Source organism: Clarias gariepinus, chromosome 4, assembly GCF_024256425.1.
Source record: "Clarias gariepinus isolate MV-2021 ecotype Netherlands chromosome 4, CGAR_prim_01v2, whole genome shotgun sequence".
In the NCBI taxonomy this organism is placed as follows: Eukaryota; Metazoa; Chordata; class Actinopteri; order Siluriformes; family Clariidae; genus Clarias; species Clarias gariepinus.
Window position 1 is genome coordinate 28785799 of NC_071103.1, and position 15636 is coordinate 28801434.

General features: G+C 36.9%; 1 protein-coding gene across 1 annotated transcript in view; it reads right to left on the minus strand.

Moving 5' to 3' along the window:
• Positions 1–15636, minus strand: part of tsnare1 (T-SNARE Domain Containing 1) — a 194530-nt gene that overhangs the window by 143486 nt on the left and 35408 nt on the right. The gene's annotated exons all lie outside the window — the stretch shown is intronic.

A 15636-nucleotide genomic window follows, 5' to 3' on the forward strand; every position in this document is an offset into this window, starting at 1 on the left:
GCCTATATCTATTGCATAACCTTACATCTGAACACATACACTGATGCCATATCAGCAAACGGTCTTACTTTTATATATCTATTGTATAAAACAATGTGAATTCTTGCTTATGCCACAAAACCTAATCTAGATGCTTTGATCATATAGCATGTACTCTTCTGCTAATTACTTTTTGGTAAATCGAAATGATTTAGACAATGACAGATAGATGGTAGTTTTTTGGCTGTGGACATACCTGCAATCAATCTTCTTCAAATAAAATTAAAAACAAGCATACACACATAGCCCAGAAGGAACATTAGTGTTGTATGACAATGAAATGCAGTAATTAAGTTACATAGCCCACTCAAAACACAACTTTGGGACAATGTTTTTTTAAAAGTTCAAATGCTTTCGACTATGAAACTTGTAGCATTTAAACCCCTTAACGTTTTATGTCCAGACCAAATACATTAATCAACAGATGAAGTAGTTCTATAATACCAGAGGGAAATTCAAATTTTGGCTCGTTGGGCTCATTGACAAGTTCATTGCCACACCCAGCCGCAGATACCCCTCACATGGCTCCATTTTCTGCACATTACCCTCACCGTCTTCACCAAGCATCTAAGGACACTAAATGTGAGCATATGTATGTTTGTAAATCCTAGCCTTTAAAAGGAAGAAAATAAAAAAGATTGGTGCCGTCTGATGGAGAATGCCAGGAGGTAGCACAAACTCAGAGGCCCGCCGCCCCCCAGAGGTGGTGCTGAGGTAGGTGGATGGCTAAAACTGAAGTGGGAGTAAGAGTGCAAGCCTACTTTACCCTCACAGTCAATGACGCTGAAGGCTTACGATCCTCAGGTCCCTCCTCACGCTCAGCTTGATTACCTAGCTAAAATTGCTGGAAGTACCCTCTGTTCATGTCCACTGGGTCCAAGTTGGAGGAACCCACAAAACCCCACAGCTAGCCTCATGCCTAACCCTCCTCTCCCTCTCTTCTTACAAAGAGATTGGCACAGACTGCTGCCTAAAAAAAGGGCCGGAAAAAAGAAGGGAAAGGCCATACTATAACGACCCCGATCTCGATAACCAGCATGGCTTATCCAGACTGCAGATGAAAAATGCCACCTAGGGCAAGACACAGTACCCAGTACCCTGTCTTATTTATGGCACAGGAAAGAAAGATTGAAGCCATTTATAACTACCCTCGATCAACTTTAAAGAAACAGATACTGTATGTGTTTTTTGGCACTAGTCAGCTATTACAGATGATTTGTACCCAATTCTCTCTCTCTAATTTACTCAGGAAGGGACACCCAAAGAAAGTTTAATGTACCCCAGAGCCAGAAACAGCATTTCAGCAATTAAAGACCCAACTCATCAGCTTCCCGTCCTCCAGAACCCCAACTTCAACCCTCTCTTCCAGGACGACCTTACTGATGCCTCGGAGCCATCCTCTCACAGGATTTCAACTAAGCTCATCATACAATATTGTACATGAGTAGGAAACTTACACCAGCAGAATAGAGATATGCCACTATATAGCAAAAGATACTTGCAATTAAGAGGGCCATACTGAAACTAACATATTACCTGGCAGGTAAACACTTCACACTGGTCACAGACCATGCTCCACTACAATAAATGACATGGGCTAAGGGCAAAAACCCTCACATAACTTGCTAGGTCCTCTGACTACAATTTTTTTTTATTTTTAACATAAGGCTAGAGCACAGAATAGCAATGCTGATGGGCTCTCCAGGTGCCATGTCCTCTTCTCATCATCCAGGACAATCTGAAGCTGAGAGGCGGCAGGCTTACAGCCAACACATAAAGTACCAACTTCTTACTCGACAAAAAAAAAGGCCACAATGTATAAACAATATTACTGACAACTTCAACATATTAGAAGGAGGGGCGGGGCGCCATAACCCATTGTAGCTGGTAGCAAATTATCTACCAGAGCGCTATATGTGTTTGGGTCCTTCGTTCATGATTATTCCGTCATCATGTAGTCAAAGTTGTTCCAAAACAACCCATACTAATACTGATGGCATCACAACATTCAAAACATTGCCAAATTTACGTTGCCACAACAGTTTGACAACCAATAATTCCTGCCGGGAGGAACACCAAGCATGGGGTAATCACAGAAAGCCATTATCTCGATCCACTTCACAATCTTTGTCTCTTACCACAAGCCCCACATACAGTTGCCAATACATTCTAACATAGTGAGTGTTCTTACAGGCTTTTGTCTGTCTCCATCTACAAAATGACTGTAATTGCCACACTGTTTTTTATGCCTCTTCAACCAGTGCATTCACACATAACAACTGTGCAAAATAGTGATATTTTGTACTGGAGAACACTTGAGGACACCAGACATTAGACACTAGGGAAAATGGAAGCAGAGAAAATATAGTATATTCTCCCTGAAACCGTAATCGTGATCACCAGATAAACCTTTTGACTCATTTTTTAGGTAGATTGCAGTTCTTGATAAATCAAACAAGGTTTTACCACATTTACCACAACACAAAATGACCTCATTCTTGTGTCAATGCTTTTGGAAATAATTTAAAAATAAATTCACTTAATGAGGCTCATTATTTATGTATAATAACAATAATAATAATAATATAATAATGTTTGTCAAAATTAATTTTGTGCTATATAGCATTTTTGTTAGATGTAGGAAAAGCTAAACAACACTGAGCAAAGCTTCTTTCAAATGCTTATTTAATAAATCTATATTAACTAATCTAAGTCTAACGACCCTCTAATATTATAGTTCCTGTACAGGGTCACGGAAGGCCACAGGGTCAAAGGATACTTCGGGCACAAGGTGGGGTACACCCTGGACAGGGTGCCAATCTATTGCAGGGCACACATACACGTGCACACACCAGGCAATTTTTGAATTCCTATTATGCTAATTTGCATGTCTTGGCACTGTGGGCGGAAACCAGAGTACCCAGAGGAAATCCACCAAGCATGAGGCACCTGAGCAGGAATCCAACCCTCTGTAAACCACAGTGCTAACAACTAATCCACAACCACTAGACATAACCCAATGAATTGATCATTTTTAATATTTACTTTACCTTGCTTTAACAAATCCACTTTTTTGTCATACACCCTAAGTTGTTTTCTCAGAACGGTGTGTTTTACCTATACAGTATGTTCATATTTTATATATATATGCACACAATTTATATTGCCAGAGGCTTCCCCTTTTTTACTTTGGCAGAGCATGTCTTCTGTTCACAGCACTCATTGGAGTTCGTGTCATATTTAATAACAAAAAATGTTCAGTGCCACATACGTAAATCTTATATAATAACCCCTAATTAAACATAATATATGTCAGAATAAATTATGCTGTTAAAAGGCATAAATAAAGTAAATATAAGAACAGCTAAAAACATTAAGCAAAGCAAGCTTGAACAGTTGCTTTCTTCTTTTTTTATTCAAATGCTTATTTAATTAATCTATCTTAACTAATCTGAGTCTAACAACTCTCTAATATTAGAGTTGCACCATTTCCAATCATTCATTTATCCTCTATACCACTTATCCTGTATAGGGTCACAGAAGGCCACAGGATCCTTCGGGCACAAGGTGGGGTACACCAATACATTCCAGGGCACACATATGCACCAATTATGCTAATTTGCATGTCTTTGGACTGTGGGCAGAATCCAGAGTACCCAGAGGAAATCCACAGAGTATGAGGAGAATAGACAAACTCCCTTCACACAGACCTGAGCGGTAATCCAACCCTCAACGGCAGGGTGTAGGTGTGAGGCCACAGTGAGGCCAGTGCTAACAACTATTCCACAACATTGCATAACCTAATGAATGGGTAATTTTTTAATGCTTGCTTTACTTTACCGAATCCACTCTTTTGTCTAACACCCAAAATTGTTTTCAAGAATGGTATACCCATGGTTTTACCCGTATATTTATATATTACATTATATATATTACATTTTTGTAGTCTGTCTAGCTTATCCTTGATTGCTAAGCCAAAATCAGTCTGTTATTGAGGTGGTGAGTTAAACTTCAAAGGTAAAAAAAATAATAATAATAAAACTATATATAATATATGCACTTCTTAGGTTTTCAAATGACACAACAACCATCAAGGGAAGTTAAACAACTTGATTCCCGGTAAGGTTGCAACAATCTGAAGCTAAACCTGCTTAAATTGTTGTGATTCACACCACAACCCCCCTCTCTCCCCTTACCACCATGATTATGATGCTTGTGGAATGATTACTGGGAATTACTCTCTCAGTCCCTGAGACTGAAAGCCAACAGCATTGTTACAGAAGCCCAGCAGAGGATTTGACCTTTGAAGTTTAACCCAAAATCACTCCTGTTGGCCCTATCTGTGCTCACTACCTCAATAACAGACTGATTTTGGCTTTGCAGTCAAGGATAAGCTAAACAGACTACAAAAATGTTGGAGCATGGGTAAAATCCTGCCCACTGCCAGGGACTTGTTCAGCACCAGAGTTGAGCATACAGGAAGACCCACTATATATGGACCACCACATAAACTCTATTTTTTATATATATTTTTTTCAATTAGGTAGCAATATAGTGCACACAATGAATACTAGTGTGTCATATTACTAATGTGTCTTGTGTCTTTGGCCTGTTTTCCTAAAGGCTGTAAAAGAACAGCAAAAGCTCAAGTTTAATCCTCTGTATGCCTAACTCAATTGTACTTGGCCAATAAAATATAGGTCTGGTTATGCTTCTAAAACAAATTGTATACACACACTAGAGACATCAGAAAAATGCAGCTCACTCAGCTTAGGGAAGCAACTGAAGCTGATAGAGCTATGAAATAGTTTGAATGGAGACAGAGAAACTAGGAAAAACATAGCACTGGCATCAATCTGCGACGGCACTGACAAATGTTATATTGCTGATCAGAGACGGAACAGTAATCCCACAGAGCTTCACATGTTAATCCTGGAAATGCTACACCTAGGAACCCAATGTGCTCAACAAATGATCCCAGGCCAAAAAGATCTTACCAGAACTAAATAGAACATGACATGCAGCAGATGGTGGGAATGTTTGCAACAGTTCCAACCAAGGAATAAAAGAAAGCCTTGCTGGTCATGCAAACCTCCATGGATGAAACTGCAAGCTAACATTTTGATTTGATGCTCAAAGTCGATACTTATACAAAAACACAGAGAACATCGAGAGATGTTACAAGCCAGCTCACCAAGTCTCTCTCTCTCTCTCTCTCTCTCTCTCTCTCTCTCTCTCTCTCTCTTTCTCTTCTTTCTTTATTAAATGGCATAAACAAAAAGCAAAAGGTAATCAAATTCTTTTGAGTTTTAAAATGCATGATTTCAATTTATCAAACTCATACATTTTTGGATATTTACAATCTTGCTAGAGAGAGACCTTAAAACTGTCAAGCATGCTAATCAAGGCACTGCAAAAAGGAACAGACCCACACTTAATTCATCTACATATGTTCCTTGCACAGGTATTGAAGTCGTGATGAGCCTTGTCTGACCTTGCTCCAGAGATTGTCAGTTGTTGCTAACTGTAGAAGACTCACTCAAATTTGCCTAGAGCTAAAGCTCCAAGTTGAGGTCTGCATATTTTTATTGATATCTAAGAAATAAGACACTTTTACAGGCAAAATAAATGTCATTAGTTAGTGTTTCTCTGTCTCGTTTGATAAAGTACCCAAGGTTGAAGCCAAGTGTAAACACACTTTACATAAGAAACACATATTTGACACATTATTTGACACAAGAGTCCTTAAGTAAAAAGACGTGGTAAATATGTGGTATATTTATGCAACTCTGGGATTAACTTAGGTACTGGGTTTTTCCTCATGTGTCAAACAGAATATGTAATCAGCCATTTTTTTTTAGTATATGCATTTTTATGCTGACTTTTTACTTTTGCCTGATGAAATGCATATGTATGAGAGAGAGAGGTACACGTTGTGCTGCAATGAACCTGCTCATTTATGTTCATACAGCAGTTTTGTACATAATGCATGGTTATCAGACAGAATGGGTTCTAATTAGCCCTAAAATCAGACACAAAAAACTCTAGTACTCCCTAGTTTTAGTATAGTGTGTGTGTGTGTGTGTGTGTGTGTGTGTGTGTGTGTGTGTGTGTGTGTGTGTGTGTGTGTGTGTGTGTGTGTTAATGGGTGTCTCAGCTCTAGGGCTAGGTGACTGAGCTCTCTTTGGCTTATTTCAAAGACCTCCTGCAAAGACCGTGGTAGATGTCAGATCCTCTCTTAACCAATTACCATAATACATCATAGAATCCATCCAGTTGTATCTGGAATTATGAGGTTCTGTACTATACTATACTACTATCAATTCACAGAGGCACATGATCGATTCGATTCAGTATGAAAGCATGAAAGTATTGATCCTTCTTACTGTCATTACCTTTGTTTCCTCTTAAATCAGCAAATCTAAGAAACTAGGTGGCATGTGAAATTTCTATAATCACCAGGTAAAATTTATAGATATCTAACATTTTAAACATGATGTGTTTTCATCAGGAAGAGAAACTGGCCTGGATTGTTGGGCTGAAGAGGACAAATTAACATTTGCCCCATCTGACTTGTTCATCGATACTGTAAATGCCGATTCTGCAGCACATTCAATTACACCCTCAAACCAGAAGAGGACTTAATCAAAAGCTCCCAGCTCATTATACATGAGGTCAGCATCTGCCTGTCCCTCCTGCAGATAAAAAATGGCAAACCCATCAGGAAGTGTAGTACTGCCTGAGCACCTCAGATTTTTACTTTGGATACCTCCCTACATTATGTATCTGCCTCAGTATTACTGATCTTTATTATACCTTGCTTACAAATCACAATATTGTAACTGATGATGAACCTTCACACTAATTATACTACAATATAATACATGCATACTGTATCAAACCTAATATTATTTGATCTTTCCATTATTCCATATGGTTAGAGACGTGATTAGTTACTTTGCTGACCAATTTCTAATTCATGGTCAGTGAAAACCCACACAGTATCAACAGTAAGGGGTTAGGGTTAAGATAAGATTTCAGGTACGCTCATTGTCAGATTTAAAGCTAAAGCAGAGAATGAAACACTTCAACTAGGATTTTGCATCACTAGACCCACTGAAATGACTTTGCATAACCAATTTTTAATATGTTTTTATAAAGTCCCTAAATCCAAAAGATAGCACTATGCAATTATTCAACAAATGAGACTGCAGGTGCAGACGACTGCAATAATGCCCGAAAGCAGAAACAGATATGTCTGAGGTGGGGCTAGGCAGAATTTCTCACAGCTAGAGCCCACAGATTACAGAGATCTCTCACAGCTGGTGGTGTTGAAGAAGGGAAATAAAAATGCCACTTGCTGGAGGAGGAGAAGAAGCAGTTTTAGAGAGCTCTCCAAAGCAATTTACACTATTGCTAAACTTCAACCTCCCTGTCTTTACAGATTCCCCAGAGGGCCAGTGAACTCTAGAAAGGCGGTGAGACACCAACCCCTACAAACCACCGGGAATCTGAGATAGCGAATGCACCAAGTCTCACAGTTGCAGCCACCATTTTATACCTTCCTCACCTCACCTATCACTTTTGAGCTGTGCTGTCTTTGGAATGAAATTTAACCAGTTCCTGTCTTTGTCTGAGCAAATATCTTTGTGTTTTAAAAAATGTCCTACTGCATCAACATACAGACTGGCACACACAAGCACACTTGTATGTACACATTTATACTGCTCTATTAAAAATACCGCTTACTGTATACACGCAGCAAAAAAAAAAAAAAGGTGTTGACTTAACACCCAGGGTGTTGCATTAACCCATGTTCCAGTTGGACTCAAATGAACTCCTAAAGGGTTCAGTCATTACTGGGGATTTTATAGTGTACCAAAATTTTTAACCCAAGATCAATGCTGTAGAATTGGGTTACTGCACTGTGTAATTTATAATCAGTGGTAAAAATGTGTTTTGGCCTTACTAACCCACTGGCAATGCTTTAATCTGAACAAGAGATAACAAGCCACCTTGTGTGTTGAGTGCCTTATAAGTAGGGGAGCACCGACACCACTTTTTGTCAGACCGAATACAAGTGCTTTCATGCTTTTCATGCACAAGTACTTGCCAATACAGAGTAATGATACCAGTACTCTGCATTGTGCTTTTTTTTTAGAATGTACCACATCTCACACATATCATCAAATGCACCTGCTATTACTTTACATGTGCATGAATCCTGAAACTGCTTTGCATGAATGACTTTCCAAGTCCTTATTCAACAACTACACAGTTAAATTGATGAAAGACTTTGCTAGTCCAAATATTAGTAAAGAAGCTAAAGGCTTTATGTCCTGAAACAGGCTGTTGATATGCTTTTTCTAAAAAGTTAAGTGACTATGGTAGTACTTTTTTCTTCTTTTTTTAATATTAAAATATACCTGCAGATGTACTTACTGGAAAATCCATATACATACTATTAAATATCAGATTTTTTAATTAACAGTAAAAACATTTTATTGGGCAAGAAATTGTGTCCTCTCCTAGTTTGGACTCTTTGATGTCCTTTAGTACCATGTTAAGTACCTTATGTTACATAAACAGCACAAAATATTTTACATTTAAAATAATTATTATTTCATGTTTTAAAATTTTACATCTATAAAGAAGAAAATCCACTGGCCATCCATCGTTTAAAGAACAATGATAATATCTATGAAAATGGCAGTTGGTATCACTCTCCCTGTCATGTAATGTGCATATAACCACACTTCATAGGGTTATTTTTTTAAGCTTCTAACAGTGTTGATTGCTTGCATTTATCAAACATGATAAATCACGGTGGCCATGAAGTGCAAAACAAATTAACAAAACTAAAAACAAAATAACAAAACCCAATACAAAATAACAAATTCAAAATCAAATTAAGAAAACGGAAAACAAAATAACTAATATCTGACTGGCCGAGAAGTGCAATACAAATTAACAAAACAGAAAACAAATTAAAAACCAAATAACAAAACCCAAACAATTTCTTTTTTTGGAGGGGGGGAGTTATACAAAATAACAAAACCAAAAACAAAACAATAAAACTCCCCCCCCTCCAAAAAAAAAAAAATAGTTTTGGGTTTTGTTATTTGGTTTTTAATTTGTTTTCCGTTTTGTTAATTTGTATTGCACTTCTCGGCCCGTCAGATATTATTTATTTTGTTTTTTTCGTTTTGTTAATTTGGTTTTGAATTTGTTAATTTGTATTGGGTTTTGCACTACAGGGCCACCGTAATAAATAGTTGTATTTTACTTTAAATTTTGTCATTGTCACATTGTCAGGCAAGTGAGACACAGGCAGTCTAAGAGATATTAACAAAAAACGCTTGAGAGAGGTGGACTGCAAGATAGTACGTTGACTTAACATTTCTTAAACTTGCTGACATTAAACCTGGAGAGGTGAAAATATGAAAAGTGACTTGATTGGTTCTTCAGTTCACTTTTTTCTCTTTTTTTAACCAGATAGATAGTCCCATTTCATCCTCTTATCAAAGTCGTCAACACTAACACTCTCATTGACATGTAGGGTAAGAGGCGCTGTGCATAGCAGCTACGTAGTGAGCATCCACCTCTGCGATTAAGTGGTATTAGTACAGAAGTATCTTAACAATATTACAAGTATGAGTTAATTAGCATCCTATCAGACCAATACCCGAAATTGCTATCGGTGTCAGCAAATCTCTACTGCAGGGCTAAAGTGGGCCAGAATGGACTGGATTAGCGTTCCGGCACCTTTGATAAATAAATAAATCATAGGATTGGCAGGTCATTTCAAAGATACCAGAGCGCTATGCTCTATGGCCTTTGGTTCATATTAATGTTAAGCAAACTGTTAAATTAACTTTTCATGTGTTGCAGTCTGGTTGCAGCTTGGTCCTCCAGGCTTGAAGGATCATGATACTTGCTGAACAAATCTCAATCGTAATATACAGCATCATATTGCTATCGAACGATGTGGGAGTTAAACTCGCGGGTGAAAAGCCAAACACATCTAAGGTGAGGTGAGTCCTTTTTCCTTGCTGTACCACCACACTGGATTTTAGGGTCTCCTACCTGCCAAATTCCCAGTTTAATCCTTGTGTATGAGTGCCAACTTTCAGTACAGCCTTGTTTCTGCAGTATTTGGATACTTTTGGAAGGTACCCATGTTGTATTTCAAATAAGAAGCACAAGGTTTATAAGCACGGTGGCTTAGTGGTTAGCTTTGCACCTCCAGGGTCCAGACTTGATTCAGGCCTCAGGTCTGTGTGAAATATATGTTTAACGTATATAAATAATATTCTAGGGGGGGAGTTCTAAATGTGTTTGCAAAATATATTGAATTTTCTCAGGAAAAATGTATCTTCCTGAGAAAATACAAATGAAATTTTGCAAATTATGTATTTTTTATTTAACTGAAACAATTATTTTAAATTTTTACACAAGTGAATATCTTGTGATTTTCACACATGATTAATTTCTTTTAACGTGTATATTATGTACAATATTGTTATATTTTCTACATGATATTTTCACTGAATTTCTTATTTAACATGATTTTACACTCTATTTATTTATTATTACATGTGATGTTTAAACAGGTTGCATTTATTTTTATGTATATTGGTTATGCAGTATTATTTACACACAATTCATGAGATGTCATATGCCACATTTAAATATACTTTCTATTCTTTTTTTTAACATACAAGAAACATATATTTTGTGTGTAATTACATTATGTAACCCTGCTCCAGGGACCCTGTATCATGATGGACACTGCGCTCTGACCCTAGTTATGCTGGGATATGTGAAGAAGGAGTTTTACTGTGCTGTAATGTATATGTGACAAATAAAGGCTTAACTTAGCTTGTATGAAAATTCACTGTGAATGTATATTTACATAAAAAAAAATACATTGCATATAATGTAAAAACTTGCAGTATTAATTTAATAATTGCCAATGGTGCCCACAATCTTTCTAAAAGACATTTATACACATTAAAGCTGAGAAACAGGGCAGTGGGAGTTAATTTGGGGCCTTGAATGTACTAATTAGCTTTAATATACAGTGTCACAAAACACATTTATGAGCTATTTTTAGTTATGTATGTTCATCTCTGCTTTTTTTTCTGAGAACGTGGCAGTATGCTTATCCATGTAATAATAAATTTTACTAAACCAAAAAAACAAACAGCACTGAACCGCACCAGGCCAGACTTGTTCTGAATGCTATACGACGAAACTTTATACCACCAGGCAAGCAATATAACAGAGGAAGCATTGAACCTTATCAACCAAATTCATTATTGTAACTTGGGAACACATTACAAAGCTTTGAAACAACTATTTCTTGAAAAAAGTGAGTCTATCTCTAACCTGGGTTGATTATTGCAAGAACATTTCTTTATCTTTAAATGGGAAAAAACAACCATTATCTATTATTAGGAGCTGAGCTAGCTACTAAATTACTGACTTTTCTAGCTTGCAAGTTATTAGCTTGTTGTTATGTGTTACAGGAGTTTTTAATTGAATGTTCAGTCCATCAGTATTAAAATTATTGTGAAGCTCTATTTTAATACATTTTAATACATTTTCTCATTTATGAACGTCTAAGAAATTAAGGATGCTTGCAGTTAATGCCCTCAAAGTGCCATAACTGCAAGAAAACAAACAAACAAAAACAAACAAACAGCTAATGACTTGTAAAAGTATATTGTTTTCCCATGTTTCCATGAAAAAATCTATGTAAAACATCTCCAGCAGTGTATTTTCATACTGTAAGCTTGTCATAGGCTAGCCTAAGTAACAAGAAATACGTGGACTTGTGGGAAAAAAAATTTATTAGGAATGTCTTTAGCCTAGATGTATTTAAAGTTTTGCATCTACTCTTGCATTTGTTTATTGATAGTATCTTTCAAACTCGATGATCTAAAATGAATTCTTATGCAAACAAGACATGATGCAAAGATTGCCTGTGATGACATATTATTCTAGATTGTTAAAGATTTATTTTTGTATTTGTGGTTCTTATGCAGTGTTAAATCTACAGCTGGCACTAGGCAAAATACTATCTGTTCAAGATCCTTGAGTTACAGTGATTAACCTAAGACATGATACACACAGCTCTGCAATAATAATCCACCATCAAACATTCCTTATTCACTCGGCATCTTTGTTCAAATACAAAGCCTCTCTTACTGCTCTTCACAGACTCCAAGTACTGGACAATGTTGTCTAAAGATATACCTGCAAGTGTGATAGAGAGAAAGAGAGTACACCAAAACTGATATCACCTTCTTGCTGCTATGTTGGGATTGTAATAGTTCTGCTCCAACAGGGCTTTAGCTTTGACCACTAAAGTGGCTTCTTGTAAAAACCTGCCACGGCTCCACTGTGCCTTCATTAGACTCTGCATAAGAGCAAAGCTTAAAAGCCTAGCTCACAACTTGACTTCGGAGGGGATGGAGCTGTCTGATAACGAAATATATATAGCTCAGCAAAGATGTTCACGGTAAGTTAAACATGTGCAAGAATAACCTAATATCATTATAATATTATGGTATAATAATACTAATACTACTACTACTACTACTACTAATAATAATAATAATAAAAATAATAAAAATAATAAAAATAATAATAATAATTATTATTATTATTATTATAACTATAAACAAAGTAAAAAAAAATAACAAATATTAGATTACAAAAAAAAATTATAATACAACCACCACCAATAACAATAATAAAAAGAAAAAAAAGGAAAGGAAGAAGTCATCAGACATTTTCTTAAAGGAATAAGGCAAAGACACATGCTACTGGCAACAAATGAATTAGCAATGAGAAACACACATCAATCTCAGAAGAAAAGTTAGAAGTCATGTGCGCATTACGACATTATACTGTACCATTACACAGTACATTACAACTTTCAGACTGGGATTACTAACAGTGCTTTTCAGATGCAATCTATTGGTAAACCCTGAGATGACAGAAGCAAAACTTTGTAACCACTGAAAAGTAGTTTAAATGGTGACCAGACCGTATGGTGTAGCAGACATCAAGTGAAAAACAATGAGGTAGAAGAAATGTATTAGAAACTCAGAAACTAATGTAAAATGCTGTCTATCAGCATTACAGAGTAAAAAGATAAGTCTAAGCCTAGGAAGCAGCAAATTGAATGCATTAAATGTGCATACTGTACATAGAATTAGCTAACTATGCGTAGGGAAGAACATCATAGACTTATAGTACAGTACAAAAAAACAAACAGCTGATCTATGCCATAGCAGCAGTTGTTGCTGGCCAGATTTGTCTCAATAGAAGTCTTAATAAAAGTTTCTGTAATCTAGCAAGGGCTCAAGATAGGGATCCCTGCTGGAAGCGAATTTTGGTACTGACTGAGTTAACCAAAGGAAACGTCAAACAGGCAATGCACCTGTATAAGGAGCAAATTAAAAGGGCGATACACAGTCTATCTTGGACGAATTAAGTAAAATGGTAAAAATCAAGCTCCAAGCTAATGTGAAAAATTGTAAGGATAAACAAAAAGGCCTGAGAAATTCACCAGAACAGAGTGTATCAGATGAACATCTATGGTTTTACAGAGAGCTAAGCCAAAATCTAAAACCTGTAGAGGTTCATGTACCAGAGTACAGACAGCAGGTCACATACCACCAAGGACTCTACGGATTAAACAGGAAATTGAGAGGTTCCAGCCTGTAATACTAATGGAATGAAAAGAATATATAGTGGAGTAGTTTAATTCACTGTGGACAGTGTCTTGCCAGCAAAAATTCTACATGTTTGGATTAAGGACTATGTGTGACACCAAAATACATCTGTAACATAAAAATGTATGCAACAAATTTGGCAAAATAGCGATCAAAAATTGCCATTTAACAAATTTAACAAAGATGTAGGATTGAAATTAACATCTATGTGAACCATTTACTTTATATTGACAACCAAGCTGTTTGCTAAAAATGACAATCGACTGGATCAAAAACTGAAACTTATAAAAATTTTCAGTGATGACATTCAGATGGAGTTTGGACCAGATAAGTGTTAGAAAAAAGTGTTGGAGTAGGGCAAGTTGGAAGCACCCATGATCATCCACCAAAACTATAAACCTCAAACCAGGAATCAAGTTTGGGACAAAGCTTAGATGTACAGTACCTTGTCAATAATATTGATCACCTTTTCATTCCTAGGAGCAATAATGGATGTGGTCCAATTTGCATATAAAATTGTCTTAGTGTACATCAAGCAGGGAAGTCACAAGTTTACTTAACTTATAAGGAATCACAAAATGCTACAGTAAAATACTGCATTACCAAGACTGGAGACAGTTTGAAGAAGTACATCCTGTCCAAATCTGAGGATCAGACAGCATTAATAACTTTGAAGAGCAAGCTAAAACCCATGCTGATCAACCTTATGATTAGCTGCATCAGATCAAAGCTGCTTTATGGATATTTTTTTAAAGAACTAAATATGATGATCAGATGTCTTTAATTTGGTTATGTAGTGCTGGACTGAGAGAAGAGTCAGAGAATCTTATTATAGTACTGTAACTCAAGACCAGGCACTTAACACTTCTTAACATCGGTAAGCAATTTTGAAGCAAAGCATTGGCACTAAGTCACACCGTACCCTTTTAAGGCACCAACCCAACACACATAAAACAAATTACTGGCACACGTCAATGCTAAATGCCAAAACTGAAAAATCCACATAAATTGTATGAGCGCCAGACAGAGAATGCTGTGAACACAATGATCATCATCATGTGGCAATCACATGATCAATAACCTAGCAATGCAGACGGATCAATGGGGCAAACTGGCAAGATATCAAATACACTACAAACACAATGACAGAAGGAGGCCTAGAAACTACAAAGGTCAGGTTCTGAAAGTACACCAAGCAGCTCAGAGCAAAAATTAATTATGTTGTACTACTTGGCACCACTTACACACATTTGAGTCAGAAAATATCTGAACAGTATCTGAAAAATGAACTGAACTGTAAACTAAGATATAAACTAGACAAAGTCCAGAACACAGCATGACCACTGGGCCAGAGACAGGGGAAAGATTAGGACAAAAGAAGCTGTCTAATAGGCTTAAGGAATAAGTTGAGCAGCGATTGGGCTGAAGCTTGAAGCTCACAAAGCTGGTTTGTAGTCCTTAGGGGAGAGTTTGGCAGCAGCATGATTTGGGAAAACCAGAAGGGAGCTTGGGTGAAGCAGAATAGGGCTCAGGTAAAAAGAAATCCCATCTCTAAATCTATGTCTGGACCAAAAATTCCAACAGGTAACATCTCTGAGCAGACAAGGGTTAAGCTCTGGTTTAACAGGACTAATGTCTCAGGAAACCTGGCTAAGTTCCGGGCTAACAGGGCTTGGTTCTCAGCTAACAGAGCATATATAGCTTAGTTCTGGGCTTACAGATCCAGGCAAATAGCTCTAAGCTAACAGGGCTTAGTTCAAGGCCAACAGGACTAAAATACTTATGTCTTGACTAACAGGGCTAACAGAAGATAGCTCTGGGCTAACAGAGCAAAAAGGACCTGATTTAA